This window comes from Hippocampus bargibanti, linkage group LG15, assembly GCF_051943395.1.
Source record: "Hippocampus bargibanti isolate YZ-2025 linkage group LG15, ASM5194339v1, whole genome shotgun sequence".
In the NCBI taxonomy this organism is placed as follows: domain Eukaryota; kingdom Metazoa; phylum Chordata; class Actinopteri; order Syngnathiformes; family Syngnathidae; genus Hippocampus; species Hippocampus bargibanti.
Window position 1 is genome coordinate 3,409,510 of NC_142748.1, and position 18,411 is coordinate 3,427,920.

The 18,411-nt window shown below is 38.0% G+C and overlaps 2 protein-coding genes across 4 annotated transcripts in view; one reads left to right on the forward strand and one right to left on the reverse strand.

Annotated features, from left to right (window-relative positions):
- The window catches only part of snx29 (sorting nexin 29), a 212,765-nt gene that overhangs the window by 180,941 nt on the left and 13,413 nt on the right, over positions 1–18,411 (forward strand). Inside the window, exon 24 of one of the 3 annotated variants that reach the window (XM_089016086.1) lies at positions 10,459–10,624. The exons of the other annotated variants lie outside the window; for them this stretch is intronic. The gene's annotated coding sequence lies outside the window, so the exon portion shown is untranslated. The remainder of the gene's footprint in view (positions 1–10,458; positions 10,625–18,411) is intronic. 3 annotated transcript variants of the gene reach the window in all.
- shisa9a (shisa family member 9a) overlaps positions 1–18,411 on the reverse strand; it is a 57,184-nt gene that overhangs the window by 15,317 nt on the left and 23,456 nt on the right. The window lies entirely within an intron of this gene.

Consider the following 18,411-nt stretch of genomic DNA (forward strand, 5'->3'; position numbering starts at 1 on the left):
AGAGCAAGCCAACATTAGGTCACAGAGTTCAGTGTAGTCTGGATAGCCTTATACCTCTTGAATAATCAGCATGTCATAGTGATCGGTCTAAATATATCCTATTTTATTAGGACCCATGTTATCTCACAGTGCCTATTTTTTTTTTGTTCTCTGACCTTTTGCTTTTAATTGTGTTGCGGACAAATTGAAATTACAGAGCACCGCAAATGAAAGAGGTTCATTGTGTAAGGAACACAAATCTGGTGAGCAAAAACATAACGAAGTCAGCCTCCTACGGAGCATGAAATAGAATACATGGTTAATTTGCTTGAAAAATGCCCGTGTTCCAAATGATCATTTGGATTTTTTTTTTTTTTGCAGTTTGCTTCCACGTTATGATTGTGTGAGATCCAGAAACTCTATCTTTCAGGCTAACAAAGGCGGTTCACAGAAAACCCAAATCCTGTCGCACACGGATAGCAATTTAGCCATGGTTAATAGCTTCGGAGTCCAATGAAATGGCTCATTATCTTATTCCGGTCATCCAAAACTTTTGACAGCAAAAAGTTTTAAAAAGTGACATTTTACAAGTGACAAAAAACAATAACTTTTACTTTGTAAAAGTGTTGCTTGAGGGGTTCGAAGAGGAAAAGACTTATTAACTGAACCACACAGTGCGTAGACACAATTTATTTCCGCAATAACTTGTAGAGGACTGGTTCGTATTAAATGATAGGGAAGGTTAATTTGTTAGTGATGGATAAAATTCTGCACACTGATTTAAAATTCAAATGATTATTCATTGGCTCCTCAATTTAAACCGAAACACACATCATCATAAAAGCTTGAAGTATCATTCTTCCATAAATAGTTTACAAACTTGTTTGAGCATCAGTTAAGTAGTATTGTGTCAGCCATTTACCCATCCAATGTCAATACCAATTTGCTTTTTAGGGTTGCAGGCGATTTTCAGGTGAGAGGTGGAGATACCATGAACTAGTATCTTATTTTTAAAAATAAATAAATAAGTGAATAAATAATGCTACAGTTATACGGCAAGTAGGATCTAAGTCAGGAAGGATCTAACTCGCTTGTAGCTGGTATGCAATGTATTCAGCATTCGTAATAAAAATATTTTAGGACACGTCACAGAACTTCCAAATTTGTCTACAGAAAAGTTCATCACTTTTATCCAATTTAAATGGAAACAAAATTCATGTAAGCCAGTCAAAGTAGAAGCAGTCAAAGACCACCAATTTTATTCCTGCTTAGTCAGTCACGTATTTATTGGTGATCATCTTCAACTACTGTCGGGTGGGAGATGTATGTGGCTTTCATGTTAACTTCCTGTAGATATTCAACTGTGCGTAGGTAGGTACTATAGGTAGGTAGGTACTGTAGGTAGGTAGGTACTGTATGTAGGTATGTACTGTAGTTAGGTAGGTACTTTAGGTAGGTAGGTACTTAGGGAGGTAGGTACTGTAGGTAGGTACTGTAGGTATGTACTGTAGGTAGGTAGGTACTGTAGATAGGTACTGTTGTTAAGTAGTTACTTTAGGTAGGTAGGTACTGCAAGTAGGTAGGTACTGTAGGTATGTACTGTAGGTAGGTATGTAGGTACTGTAGGTAGTTAGGTCGGTAGGTAATGTAGCTAGATAAGTAATTAGGGACTGTAGGTAGATAAGTAGTTAGGTAATGTAGGGAGGTATGTACTGCAGGTAGGTAGGTAGGTACTGCAGGTAGATAGGTAGTTAGGTACTATAGGTAAGTAGGTAGATAGGTACTGTAGGGAGTTAGGTAGGTTCTGTAGGTAGATACAGGAGATAGGTGAGTACTGTAGGTAGATACGGTAGGTAGGTACTGTATTGGGTAGGTAGGTACGGTAGGTAGATAGGTGTATACTGTAGGTAGGTAGGTATTGTAGGTAGATAGGTGGGCACTGTAGGAAGATACACTAGGTAGGTGGGTACTGTAGGTAGATACACTAGGTAGGTAGGTACTGTAGTGGGTAGATACAGTAGGTAGGTAGGTACTGTAGTGCGTAGATCGGTAGGTAGGTACGGTAGGTAGGTAGATAGGTAGGTATATACTGTAGGTAGATGGGTAGGTAGGTATTGTAGGTTGATAGGTAGGAAGCTATGGTAGGTAGGTAGATCTGTAGGTACATAGGTAGATTATGTAGGTCGATATGTACATTTTATAGGTAGCTACGATTGATGCATAATAATCCCCAAAAAAGGCAGAAATAATCTTTTGATATATGCTGATAGGAGGTGTCCTGACAGCTCGTGAGATGGCAGTTTTGACTCAGTTTTGACTCCAAAAATATTTCTGTCAGCACTATTATGTGAAGAATTTGAAGGAAACTGAGAATAAGAATATTCACCAGAAGTTATTTAATGTGAGTGGACTGTGTTAAGGTTCGAATAACAATGTGGTTAAAAAGTGAGATAGACACAAGATTTATCTGTCAAGTGAGTCCATTTCAAATCTACTCTTGCTCTCAAGTGGATGACACTGTCTGAAACACTAAGTCAAAGGTAAACATGAGAAAGAGCAGTATGTTTAATTTGTTAGTGGAATGGATTATCATTATTGATAATCAATTAAAATGAAAGGTTGGTGGTGTTTGGCAATGAGGCCAATTGCAAACATATGTTCACTTCCCGATAATTGTAACTGCTGATGAAATACGGACTCTACCAGTGTAAATGTTTCTATTGTCTTAACAAATGCTTACTTAATTTTAACACTCGGGGCTCCGCTTTGGCAAATAGAAGCTGTTTGCCTGCCTCATTCAATCCCTTTGCGCCACATCTGGTCGTCATGGTGATTAAATTTCTATTTAAACTCGCGAATGGTTTAGTACATGGTACATAGGGCAGGATAGTCACTTGCCTCACAGAGTACAGACCCTCATGGATGGATGGATGGATGGATGGATGGATGGATGGATGGATGGATGGATGGATGGATGGATGGATGGATGGATGAATGGACGGTTGGACGGACGGACGACGGACGGATGGGTACTTTAAAGGACAACCAACACCTTTTTTTGTTTCCTAACTGACATCAGAAAAACGGTTTATCGCATCTAAAATACCCAAAACACAGAGACTGATATTTTTAGTCAAATGCAAAACACCAATAAAAATTACTTAGTGTCCGAAAACGACTTTAAAATGACCCCGGAAATGGTCAGTTTCAGAAGGTCCCGCCACCTTGTTCATGACGTCACGCCAAGACGTCTTGCCTTGCTCGAGAAACAAAACAATGGCTTCAGATTCGGAGAAGATGCTTTCTTGTTACTCATCCAGTTATAAATATGATTCAAATAGTTATAGAAGTCATTTGAAGTGAACTTGTCCGAGGGCGTCGGTTGTCCTTTAAAGATGACGTCTGAATAGTGGTTTGAAATATATTGTCTAAATAGTTTGACTCTAGTATATGTAGGAATGCTCCTGGCTCCATTTCTACTGGTGATACAGTGGAATTTCTCCATTCATTTTTTGGGGGGGGATTTTTTATTCTGTACTAAAAAATTGCAAGGAGCTGACTCATCTATTATTCCCTCTCTTTCCGCATTCTGTAGATGCATAAACCCTCTTCTTTTCCTCATCTGCAAAACTGCTTCTCTGTCATTACCCAAGCCTCTTCATCTCTCGGCTGGGCTCTTTTGTCATGGCAACAATATTTTTTTTTTTTCTCCGAGCGTAGTAGTTGTCGTGCAGTCACCCACACCCACATATCAACAGGCTGGCCTGGACTGTACTGAGAAATTCATTGTTACGCAACCTCTGTTAGTTGGGTTGTCAGTTAGTCCGTTCATCTCTCCTGCAGTGCTGCTTTACATACTTTCATGCTACCTTGCAGCCTATTGTAGCTTACATTCTGCCAAGTTTGATCAGGCATTGTCCAAAAAAAAATAATAATGTTGAACTGAAAAGCTGCTCTTGTTCGGGTAGTTAGGTACTGTAGATTGGTAGGTAGGTACTGGAGTGGGTAGTTAGGTAGGTAGGTAGGTCGGTAGGTAGGTAGGTAGGTAGGTAGGTAGGTACTGTAGGTAGATAGGTAGGTGGGTAATTTAGGTAGATACAGTAGGTTGTTACTGGAGGTATATACAGTGTAGGTAGGTACTGTAGGTAGGTAGATACTTTAGGTAGGTAGATACTTAGATAGGTATGTCCTGTAGGTAGGTACTGTAGGTAGGTACTGTTGTTCGGTAGGTACTGTCGGAAGGTACTGTAGGTATGTACTGTAGGTCGGTCGGTACTGTTATTACGTAGATACTTTAGGTAGGTAGGTACTGTAGGAAGGTACTGTAGCTATGTACTGTAGGTAGGTAGGTACTGTAGGTAGGTCGATAGGTAGGTATTGTAGGTATATATGTATTTAGGTACTGTAGGTAGGTTGGGAGGTACTGTAGTGGGTAGGTTGGTACTGCAGGTAGATGGGTAGGTGGGTACTGTAGGTAGATACAGTAGGTAGGTAGGTAATGTAGGTATATAGGCAGGTAGATAGGCCGGTACTGTAGGTATATAGGTAGTTAGGTACTGTAGGTAAGTAGGGAGGTACTGTAGTGGGTAGGTAGGTGGGTACTGTAGGTAGATACAGTAGGTTGGTACTATAGGTAGATACAGTAGGTAGGTAGGTAATGTAGGTAGATGGGTAGGTACTGTAGTTGGTCGGTAGGTAGGTAAGTACTGTAGGTAACCACATATTTTCACGGTGAATAGATGTTGACATAAAAGACTACAGAGATGATGAAAAGTTGTGTCAATAGTATCTTGAAAGTACAGTTGAACTCATCTGCTTCTTGTAGTGAAGGAAGCACTGGAAATAAACAACTTGTTGACCCTGTTTTTGTGTGTTTGTCCCTTTTCTTTCTCGAAAGCGAGTCCAAATCATTCCGTTCGGGTTGCAAGGTTCACAGTTTACACCCTTGTGCTGAGAAATGTGTGTGTGTGGTCCCTTCTGTGTCTCTCCATAAGCATCTTTAGTCACACTTAAACGGTAAGCAGGTTATGTGAGAGCATACGAGAGGAAGAGAGTCAAGTAGCTCTTATTTGGCCCGCTCTTCAGTACATGAGATGCCTTGCATCTTTCTGTCTTTTGCTCTAGTGGTCCTCATCCTTTTGGTCCATATCTCGCCTCTGCAGCATGAGGATCACAGAAGAGTGAAGCGAGGTCTCCTTATAAGACACTCAGGATTTTTTTTTCATGGGTGGCTACTTGCTATTACAGGGGAAAACATGTTTTTATTCCTGGTGATAAAACAAATAAGATTGTGAAATGGGGCTTTTTGAATTATTGTGTGAGGGAGAGAAGGAGTCAGTTTCTTCTTCTTCTATGTCAAAGACTCCTTGTGTTGCTGCTTTAATGAGAGAAGACGCAACAGCCCCCACAAATGTGTCACATTATTGGTTATTTAGGTTTTTTGTTGTTGTTTTGACTTCAAGATGGCGCCACAAGAGTGGCTACCTTAACAGCAGGTCCTATATTGCATTTTCTGTGTAGTTCTCTCTCCTTTCTATTTATAATTGTATTTTATTTATTGCATTATATTTGTGATAGTATTTTATTTATTATAGTAAAGTGTCCTGGAGAGCTTTGAAAGGCGCTTAAAATGTAATGTATTATTATTATTATTATTATTATTATTATTATTATTTTTGTTTTTTCTACTTCTTCCATTCCTCTCATACTTTCATAATTTTGTTGATGCAATATGTTAATTTCTCATCTGCGAGACTAATGAAGGCGAATCCAAATCAAAGCTGGTTGGCTGTGTTCATGCTCACAACGGCGCAAACCGCCACATTGTAACACCGCGCATCATGCGTCAAACGTGGTCATGGATGTTTTGGGCACCAATGGATGCATATAATGTTATTAATGTCACAGCCAATTATGTTCTGGATTGTCGGAAGTGTGATATTTTTTTTCCAATATCGGAATGATGCTAACATCTGGTTTGTACTGACTGTATGGAACTGGATAGGTCACGGGTGTCAAAGTCAAGGCTCGGGGGCCAAATCTGGCCCATCACATCAGTTTATTCGGCCCGCAAAAGCAAATCAAACTTCTAAAGTCCAAACCAATATTTCAAAATGTCCCATGTAAACCACAATAACAGTCATTATTTTTGAATTTAGATTTGAAAACAACTTAATCATGATTTTTTTTTGTGCATTGTGTAATACTACTACTACTACTACTACTGCTACTACTACTACTACTACTACTACTAATAATAATAATAATAATAATAATAATAATAATAATACATAGAATTTCTAAGCGCCTTTCAAAACTCTCAAGGACACTTTACAGTCATATGTTTTTTTTTTGTGCGGGTGAGCAGCGGCAGCCATTCGCGCCAGCGTTCACTCTACCCAGAAGTAACACTGCAGCAAAGTTAATATGTGGAGAATATGCACCATTCTAACGGTTTCCCCAAATTCATTACGGCCCCAGAGAGGAAACCGGAACTGGAATGTCGCCTGTGCAAAAAAATGAGTTTGACACCTCTGGGCTAAATAATTGCACAGTGCAATACACAAAAATGAATAATTATTTTTGTCACTGATGTAACTAAACCAGCAACCTGTTGTCACGATTCTCCACAGATATATTTTCAGTGTCTGACCTTTGCATGACTAAAGCTTACAAAGCATCATCCTGACATCCCCCAAATGGCTTGAGAGAGACCTATTTATCAAGCCATTTTAAACCAATTACTCCCTCTATTTGCTTCTAGTTACTTTTGACTTATGTTGAGTTACAATCTTAGTGTCCGAGGCTCATCTAAAATTGCTGTTGACAACTCTGGTTTGACTCTATTTCTTAAGGATCCTCTTATGAGAGTCATTTGCTGACCGACTGGATAGAGGCATTGGCTGGCTGACTTTCTAGTGACGACAAAGACTTTCGAGACCTAGTTTGACAAGCAAATCGAATTTAAAGAATGAACCTCTTATATCAAAGCTATGTCATTGGCACTAGCTTTCATTTGCGCCCAGAAGCAACGCCTTGAGAACTTGAGGATACATCCCCCCCCCCCGCCCCACCCTGAATAATTCATAAGATGCAGCTCAGCCCAAGGCCCGCTGTCCTTAAATTCATTGGACAACACTGTCTGTTCCGTGAAACATGCCAGATTCTGCACCGAATATACGGCCCGATTTTGCAAACATTGCTCATCTCATTATCATCACCATATGTCACTCGCTTTGGCTGCGCTCATTAACGCGCTACTGCGCTCCAATTTAAGAAAACGCTAAAGAGATACATTGAAATGCGCTTTTTCAGGAGCCAACGATAGCGCGTCTTTGACTCATCTTACTGAGTCTGCCATTCGAAAACACACAGAGATGAGATGAGAGGAGAAGGAATATTGAAAAGTTTGTCATGGGATTTTTTTGGGCGACGTTACAACAGAGAGAGAGTGGCTGTTAAACGCCTAATTGTTTTTTTTTCTTGAGCAATTTCTTGAGCAATTCAGAGCATAACAGCCTCGGGTGCATCATTTTGCGATTGGACCCATTTTAAACACTATTTATTATGATTTTTTTCTATTATCTTGGAAAAGGTTTCTTCGGCCGTCGCCTGTACTTCTTTGAAGGTGTCGGATATTTCGCTTCTCACCCAAAGAGCTTCGTCAGCGAACTAAAGTTGTGCTGGTAATCCTCATCGTATAACCCGAATGGACAGAAGTGGCCGTGCCAGACCTCTGATCTGATAGGTCCCTGCTCTAAAGTTGGTGGAGCAGTGGACCACTCCCTGAAGCCAGTCTGATTACCTATATCTTTCATTATGGTTGCCTTTGTATTGATTATATATGTGATTACCTATATATTTCTATCTGATTACCTCGATACTGAGTACATATCTGATTACCTATATTGTTCTGTCTGATTATCTTGATTGTCCTATCTGTGGCTCTGGTTTAAACCTCTTTAGCTCTGGTTTCACCTCATTAGCATAACTAAGCCGATGTGGTATCGACCTAAGAAGTCTGTTGTAAGCACGGTCTAAATTTACTCATTCACTGCCAGATATGTGGAAAAATGTGTCCACTCCAGTGCCAGGGTTTTTGTCATAGTAACTTGAATTCCAGGACCCACAGAATATTGAGTTTTAGGACTACATAAACATTCAATACAGCGTTAGCAACTTTAGACTTTTTTTTTTCAGAGAAAGAGTTAATTCCTAAATTATATGCATCTGGAGTTAAATTGGCTTGAAATGAGGGTGGGTTTACAAAATACAATGCTATACATACATATTGGTTTTTAAAGCGCTTTAACTACAGCTGAAGCTGGAACAAAGCGTGAACATGGAAAAAAGGGAAATGCTGCCCCTTGTGGAAAAGAAAAACCATTTCCAGAGGCCATGGCCAGCACTTTATCAGCACCCAAGCATGAAAAAAAAACAAAACCCAAACAAATTCGGAAATGGCGGTCTACGTCATATTTTCAATTCCTGAAATACATTCGTTATCGTATTCGTTATTTGTTCGTTAGCGGCTCCCCTCGCCCGACAAATTGGCGTTTTCATGTTTATTATGGTTGTTAAAGTCATTATGAGTTCCTTGCATGCTAGGTCCGAGTGGACAAGAATTTCATCTGTGCTGTATGTCATGCATATTAGCATATTTGACAATAAAGCTGACTTTGACTTTGACTTTTGACTTTAATGGCATTGAATGAGTTAAACCTTAACCCACCATGGCTATTTAGTGTAAGGTTTTGCTGTTTTGCAAAAATCGATTTCTATTATCTTTCACCATCTAATGCATGGAGTGGATTCTTACAGGATGTTGTTAAGCCCGGCAGCGGAATCAACAGTCAGAAAAACTCCCTGACATTAATAAAAACACAGAAGTTGCGTAAAGCAAAAACAAATAAATAACACAAAATCACTTAATCGAGGTGAAAAAAATGTTGCGATAGTAACTTTTGCTGTCCTGAGAGACACCAACATCCCTTAAACGTAGCCTCGTATTTTTAGCATATTCCACAGTTTTATTTTTCACACTGTACGCTGCAGTAAACTTCCGCAAATCACTTCTCAAGCCACAACAGATGGGAGCAACAATTTGTAGCAACATCATCATGTGTCATTTCAACTCATCTCACACTCATGTTAATTGCAAAATGAGTCCGTCTTGTGGCGTGCATCGTGCTTGAGTGATTGGACAAATCCCACGTGTGAAGGATAGGCGAGCCATAAACAGGCCAAGGACAAGTCAAAACTGGATAAGTGTGTACTGATTGTTGTTTTATATTGAAATGTCATTAAATTTAATGGGTAAAGGAATACGCTCGTATTGATGAATAAGGATTGTGACACAAACGGCCTATTGGCTACCGTTTCCATTATGGTTCCATCGTGTATATTGGACCCGATCATCAAATACATGGGTATCAAACTCATTTTTTTGCCACGGGCCACAATGTAGTTACGGTTTCCTATCGGGGTCTGTTATGAATTTGAGGAAGCCATTAGAAAATTGGGTTTGCGCCGTCGTGGGTGTGAACACTCGATGGCCGATGAAAAGCTCCTGCTTTCATTCCTTTTAATTCATTCGCTGCCATTCCCAAATTATTTTAATCGGGAATTGAAAAGTGTGACGTGGAACGCCATTCCAGAATTTGTTCAGGTTTTGGTTTTTCTTCTGGGAGGCGCCTATAAAGTGCTGGTCAGACCTCTGGGAATGTTTTTCCCTTCCAAGAGTGGGCATTATTTGCCTTCTATGTTAGCGCTTTGTTACAGCTTCAACTGTTGTTAAAGCGCTATATAAATCTATATGTGTTTTGTATTTTGTACAGCCGCCCCCATTTCAAGATCAGATAACTCCAGACCCATATAACTTAGGAATTAACGTTTTTTTTTTTCTGATGAAAGAAGAGAGTAAGGTTTCTAACGCTGTATTGAATGTTTATGTAGTCCGAAACCTCAATATTTTGTGGGTCCTGAAATTTCAGTGAAAATGACAAAAACACTGGCACTGGAGTGGACACACTTTTGCACATCGTCTGGCAGTGAATGAGTTAATGAATAATTTGTTTTCAAATTTGAAATAAAAATGACTTAAAAAAAAATAATGTGGTTTCCATACAAAAAAATTGAATTTTTTTTGTTCAGACTTTAGCAAGCACCATGGAATTTCACAGGTTTCATTTGCTTTCACGGGCCGCATAAAATGAAGTGACAGGCCAGATTTGGCCCCCGGGCCTTGACTTTGACACCTAAAGTGACAGCGTAGATAAGTATCTTATTTCTCATGTTGATGGAGTACCACTCAATGAAAGAGAACATCACAATAACATCATCGAGGCTTTTTTCGTGTGTCTCAACGATCTTCTATCTCATTCACACAAAGACGACTTAATTAGCTTTGAAATATTGCCCTACTTTATGTAAAAAAAAAAAATGTGTCCTCAATTCTTTTTCTCCCTCCTACATTGACAGGATGCTAACACCGCACCGTGCTGTCATTCACTAGCACCTTCACTTAATGGGTCGGTCGGGCTTTCCCATCCAATGCGATGAGTCAGCAGCGGGAGTGCCGCTGCTGCTTCGTCAGCTGAGGGTGACATCTTGCTTGAGATAAAGCGACACAGACGAAGAGTGGCAGGTAGGAAAAGAAAGGCTTGGGTAGACAAGATGTCAATGAATAGGGCCTACTTAGCACTGGCAGACTTTTTACGGGGTAAGAGGGATGGATGAGCCCTGAAATTGACAAGTCTTTTGGGAATCTACCAAAATTCACTCTGGTGACCACAACACATTGAGCCTATCTTCAGAAAGGTCACAGATAAGATTGGATTTACCTTTATTAGTCTCGCAGTGGAGAAATTTACATTTCACGGCAGCAAAGTTATGAAAGGAAGAGGAAAGGAAAGAAAGAAGTAGAAAAACACCATCCACTCTCGTGGTGCCATTTTCAAGTCAAAAGAACCAACTAAAACTAATATGACAACACAAAAACACAGAGTAATTCATTTTACTCTTAATGTACACTTAATGTACCCTCTTTGTTACATGAAGCAGTTCTAGATGAAAGAAAGCATCCTTTTAACCAGTGGATCAGGAACATCATGGTGGAATGTGCGCGTCTACTACGAGCTAAATGTTGAAAGCAAACACAAAGCTGTAGCATCCATTGACGCAAAGAGATTGTCTCACATCTCCTATCCCATGTAAATCCGCTTCAATTCCAAGCTGCGACCGTTCCACATATAGATGGATTCTACCAACGCAGACTTTAGGCTGGGTCAACTTCAGTCAAATCGTATTTTGGTGGAATGGAGTCATGAAAAACTCTTGAAAGTCATTCCAGGACTTTTTTATTTTATTTTACGTAGTCATTACAGTGGCTCTTGTTTTTGTTTCTGTTTCACTGGCACTTGTTGTTCCTGATCCTTCAATGGATGGCACATAGTGCGAAGCCCAGACGAGAGTTAGCTGTTCCAAGCCTTTTTTTTTTGGATTGTTTCATTTAGGAAAGACAAAACACTTGCCAATCATCCCATTCATCGAGGACTGTTGTTTGTTTTGTTGCCATTTAGATTAGTTTTCTTGGCTTGCGTAGGTATGAGAGTGTGTATGTGTTCTTTGTTTGTAGCGAACGTGCGCTATATTGTGCCTACACACACACACACACGTGTGTCTTGGCACTTCCATGGACATTACATATTTCACCTTTTATCTTATTCCATCTGTTGACAGTTTGTTGTACCTAATTGTGATGTTCTGGCATATTTTATCATGCTATTGATTTCACCTTTTTTTTGTCTCATGAACCTGTGTACAGAACCTATCCTATTATTATGCCAGGGTTTTTGTCATTGTCACTTGAATTCCAGGACCCACATAATTTTGTGTTTGAGGACTATGTAAACATTCAATTAAGCATTATAAACTTTAGGCTGTCTTCTTTCACTAGGGAACAAGCGTTAATTCCTAAATGATATGGGTCTAGAGTTATATGAGCTTGAAATGCAGGCAGTTGTCCAAAATACAGTGCAATTCATACATATTGGTTTATGTAGCGCTTTAACAACAGCTGAAGCTGGAAAAAAAATTGATAACAGTGCCAGGGTTTTTGTCATTTCCACTCAAATTTAATATTAAGTTTTGGGACTACATTAACATTCAATTCAGAGAAAGAAGCATTAAACTATATTCTTTCATCAGAAAAAAAATGTTAATTCCTAAGTTATATGGGTCTGGAGTTATCCGAGCTTGAAATGGAGGCAACTGTCCAAAATACAATGCAATAAATAAATACAGAAACGTTGAACTCTATTCTTTCATAAGAAAAAAAGAGTTCATTCCGAAACTATGTGGGTTTGGACTTATATAAGTTTGAAATGAGGGCAGCTGTGCAAAATACAATGCAATACATACATATTGTTTTTAAAGCACTTTAACAACAGCTGAAGCTGCAACAAAGCGCTAACATGGTCAAAAGGTAAATGGTGCCTTCTTGTGGAGGGGAAAAACATTGCCAGAGGCCATGGCCAGCGCTTTATCAGCACCCAAGCATGAAAAAAAAAAACTAATCCCGAACAAATTCGGGAATAGCGCTCTACGTCATTTTTTTTTTAATTCCCGAAACATTTGTGAATGGCAGTGAATGAGTTAAATCATGTATTTATTTATTTATTTATTGAATAAAACCAAAAAGAATTGTTATTTTTGATCTACTTGTACAAGTGCATTGCCAGTTGCAGGTGCAAAGATACATTTTTTTCTTTCTTTTTTTTCCCGGGAATAGGAAATGTACCTATACTATACTATACTATACTATACTATACTATACTATACTATACTATACTATACTATACCGTACTATACTATACTATACTATACTATACTATACTATACTATAATATACTATACTATACTATACTATACTATATCCTATACTATACTTTTTTTTTTTTTTTTTTTTTTTTTTACATAAACCAAACTGATTTGCTTCATATTTAATCCTGATGCCTCCGCGGTAACAAAGTAGACAGACTGAAGGCAAAACGCTGATAGTATTTAATTACCTGCAGCCAATCCGACTGCAGTATTTTCTAATCTGCTCCTCTGGCTCTGCTGAAGTGAAGCTTTTGTCTCCAAGCTTTAGTCTACTGCACCTGTTCTTCATACAGAATGCTTGGCGGGTGTGTGTGTGTATGTTGGAACTCAGCTGTGAGGGGCTTTTCCCAGACTCCAAAGACAAAGATGGGGGCACAAGCCAGAGCACACTCACAAACAGCCTGCCAAGCAACAACAGCAGAAGTAGCAAGTGGATAAGGAAACCATTGTGCTAATTGGTGAATTCATCCAAAACAGCATTATTTCAAACAAATGAATCCTAAATTGCAATTAACAGTTGAGCAAAACGTTTATTTCATGCATACAAAGCTACTAAAAACTACAACAGTATGCGGTTAGCATACCTGTCAACCTGCGAGACACTGTGACCTTACTAACGGCTCAATTTTTCCTGAGAAAAAAAACACGTGTGTAATATTTAATTGCACAGTTTTATTAATGAAATTTTACATGCAAACATTAATACTAAAACATATTGCGCAAGCCAACAAAACTAATATATACAGTAAAGTCTCGTTATATCGATATCGGATATATCGATAGTCCCGGTTATATCGATACTATTTCTATGCACGCACGGAGAAAATTACATGCAAACAGGGTCGGATATATCGATAGTCCCGGTTATATCGATATTTTTTCGGACTCCCTTGAATATCGATATAACGAGACTTTACTGTATATATATATATATATATATATATATATATATATATATATATATATATATATATATATATATATATATATATATATATATGAATACAATGTTTAATTTTACTGATTTCAAAATAAAGTTTCACTTGACCGGATCAAAAAACTCATTTGAATTTGTGTTCCTACAATGTAGAATGTTTATTACTAAAATATAACTGATATTACACCGAAAAAAAACACTAAAGTGTTTAATTTAATTTATTTCAAAATAAAATTCCACTTGACCGTAATAAAAAACTAATTAGATTTTTTTTTTCTTCCGTTGTATAATGTTTATTAAAAAAATATGAATGATATAGCGGCGGAAAAAAACATGGTAATATGTTTAATTTAATTGATTTCAAAATAAAATTCCACTTGACCCGAACAAAAATAATTTCGATTTGTGTTCTTTTGATGTATAATGTTTATAAAAAAGATGACTGATAATACGGCAAAAAAATCAGAATGTTTAATTTAATTGGTTTCAAAATAAAATTCCACCCGACCGGAAAAAAAAAAGAATTTGAATTTATGTTCTTACGATGTATAATGTCTATTAAAAAAAATATGAATGATAGAACGGAAAAAAAAAAAAATCAGTAGAATGTTTACTTTAGCTGATTTCAAAATAAAATTCCACTTGACCGCAACAAAAAAGAATTTCAATTTGTGTTCTTACGATATATAATGTTGATAAAAAAATATGAATGATATTACGGCAAAAAAAACCAAACGGTAAAATGTTTAATTTAACTGATTTCAAAATAACATTCCACTTGCTGGGAACTTGTTTTCTCTGTGGTTGATTTCGTTACGAGTAGCGATATTTATATATTATATTTGTTATGATAATAATAATAATACATTACATTTTAAGTGCCTTTCAAAGCTCTCAAGGACACTTTACAGTCACAGACAAGCATAGGTACTATAATAAATAAATCACAAATAATAATAATAATACAATCACAAATAGAAGACAATAAATAAAATACAATTACTGTTAATATTTAATGACACAAATGGAATCAAAAATATCTCATAATTATAATTAATATTTTTTGTGTTGCCGTACACATCTATAAATGTGCAAATATCATACAGAATATTGCAAAAGGCAGGTATGTGTTAGCTAGCAATCAGACCCCAATGAGTCGATGGGATAATGACGATAAACTCCTTTCTCTGCAATTTTAACCAAATTGTGCATGAACTACACCTCAAATGTTCATCAGCTGTGACTACCTTGCTGCAACGCTGGCTATATTCATGCTTCTCTCATGCCTACTCAGAAAAAAATACTTTTCTCACATCAGCACATAGCAGACACGCATGGTACAGTAAAGTCTCGTTATGTCGATATTCTCGGGAGTCGGAAAAAAATATCGATATAACCGGACTATCGATATATCCGATCCTGCGGTCATGTAATTTTCTCCTTGAGTTCATAGAAATAGTATCGTAATAAGCAGTACTATCGATATAACCAATATCGATATAACGAGACTGTACTGTAATTATTTATCTGAGTACAGGTTGATCCTGAGTGCTGTTTTCCTGAAATCGTGATCCCTTCTATGTATCTCCCCTGCATGATTGCCTTCCTAGCCAACTGTAAATGGAAGGTCAGTGCACCTTTACTGCACCATTGAAGCACACAAGAGTTTATTGGCTACCTTTCCCCCTGCTTCCTCAGAGCTCACGAACTATGTACCATTTAATGGAATGGAATATTATTTCAGGAAACTCGTAGAGGCCCCATAGGGACTCCTCCTCACTAAGAGATACAGATTATCCCCATGGTGAATACCACACTCCATTGCACGCGACTGTCTATCCCAGGCGCGAACGCACATCGGTGACGTTCTATTATTAGCGAGGTAAACTAAACATGGCATGTATTGATGGCCCTCGATGTAGTAAACGTCTTGGGTAAGACATCGAGACTCCCTTTAGTGAGATGAGGCTAAAATGGAAAGCAGAAAAAGTAGGTTACTGAAGCAAAGAAGCCTGCATCCCTTGATTTGTGGGCAGGAGAACACAAGCGTTCGGGTACAGAGGACGGCGTGTGAGTGTGCATTGTCGTGCTACGTTTGAAAATGTCTTTGCGGGGAAAGACTATGACTGAAAGAGTAAACATTATAAATAGTGCCGCCATCTGCTTTACTGTAGTTATTTTTAACTCATTTTTGGGGGTTAGCCTATTTGCGCGGGAGCTTAGCGTAGCTTTCTATGTCAATACTATTGCACCCCGTTCCAGAATTCCTTGTCACGTGATAGATTGGATTGGATTGGATGTACAATGATACCTTGATTAACGAACGTAATTGGTTCCCAGACAGAGTGTGTAAGGCAAAAAGTGTGTATCCCAAAAAATAATTTCCCATAGGAAATCATTAAAATGAGAATAATCCGTTCCCAGGTCCCCATAAAACATAATTTTCTCCCTTCTAATTTTCTAAGCCTTAAAACTACACAAAATATACCTTATTTTATGTATAATAAATGTGATATGTATTATAATTAAATAAATAAACTGGACTGTTACCTTTGTTATGGTCGTTGATGGCTTGATGGAATAGAGTGGCCGGTTTCATCAGCATTAAAAAATGATTGTTGTTGTTATTATATTATATTATATTATATTATATTATATTATATTATATTATATATATTATATTATATTATTATTACAATAATTTACATTCAAATAGATTTTTTTTGCAGGACGCTTTGGACTCTAGCTGCTCCTATCCGCCATGTTTATTCGTCTGCTGTTCTCGAGCGTATGAGATCACGTGCACTGCGAGACTTTGAACTCTTCTCTATACTCTTTTTTTCGAGCGCCGACAGAAAATGACACTGATTGATGCTATTCGTAGTTCGTTCACGAATGGTATTGTTGTATAATGGTGAAAAATGATACTTTTTGAGAAATCATATTTTTTTTGGAAACAAGGAGATTTGGCTCTCTAATCGTGAGGCGCGAGTATTTTGGTCAAAATCCGGGAGTCTCCCGAACAAATCGTGGGACTTGTATGTGATATGCACATTCAAATTGCTAGGGTAATGGTCCCTTAGAGCCCAACATTTTTTGGGCCACGGGCCGGTTTAATGTCAGACAATATTTTCACGGACCGGCGGATAAACACAACAAAATAAAATGATACAATAGGCATGGAAACTGTTTTTTTTCTATCTTTTAAATATAATATTTAACGTGAATCCATTGTGGTAATTTTTACTTTTACAAAATAAAACAGTTCTGACTAAGATAATAAACTAAACGGAAGTTATGTGACTTATATATTCTTTCTGCACGGCCCGGTACCAAATTGCCCACGGACCGGTACCGGTCCGGGGGTTGGGGACCTCTGCCTTAGAGCGCTAATGTAAATCCTAAATATGGTAAAGTTTGCCAATGTACAATTTGGCGTATTACAAACTTGATATACTTTTACACTTTGAAAATACAGTAAAGTCTCGTTATATCGATATTCAAGGGAGTCCAAAAAATATCGATATAACCGGGACTATCGATATATCCGACCCTGTTTGCATGTAATTTTCTCCGTGCGTGCATAGAAATAGTATCGATATAACCGGGACTATCGATATATCCGATATCGATATAACGAGACTTTACTGTATATGAAGGCTTGCACATTTTTTTGGGTCCCCGTCCAAACCGAATGCATTTCAAATTGTAATAATGTACCCATATGTGATGCACTACATCTGATATTTTTATATTTTTCTACAAAGAGAGTGCCAATTATGCACTACTGAACAGGATAAGTGGTATAAAATGGATACATGACAATTTAAGCAATTAGAAAAACATGGGGAAAAAAATGCATGCACAAAGAAGCCGAACCAAGGTGTAATAGTGCTTAGTAGAAACTGCGACAATCGTGTCATGGCAACAAGGATCGTGAAACGGACAAAGATGCCACCGTCTGCTCGATGAATGCTGCAGTGCAGTTAGGCACTTCTGCTACAAGATGGAAAAATGGAAGGGGGCGGTTGGGGAAGTGGGTCACTTGGAAATCACATTTGGGTAACCCCCAAACCCCCTCTATTCAACCATCCGTACATTCATTGCCATGAGGCCTGACCGCATCGCCTAATAAATAAAATAAAAACCCCTCCCAAACTAGCCTCGGGTTTTGAGCAAGAGAAGCACAGGAGGGGATGTTACATTTGCAAAGAACCGCAAACTGTTCTTGGTCAACAAAATGAGAAATGTACGACTTGCTTCTATCTGAATGAGGAAAATTGTCTCTTGGTCGACCTGTTGCATCTGCCACAACTAAAAACAGTATCTTGCATGACGTGTATAGACTGCATGTTGCGTAGATTATTTTTCTTTTCATTGGCTTTGCAATACCATATCAACATGCTACTTTTCGGTCCAATTTTCGGAAAGAAGCTAAGCTGCAGCCGGCTGGGGTTACAAAATGTGTTAGTTCGCACAAGGGTGTATAGTACACGCATATCTAGATAACAATAAGATTATGAACACTTTGTTTACAGCACAAGCAATATATATACTATAAATCAATCATATATGCAATGCTTGCAGCTCCCAGGCATAAGAATTCTTCCCAA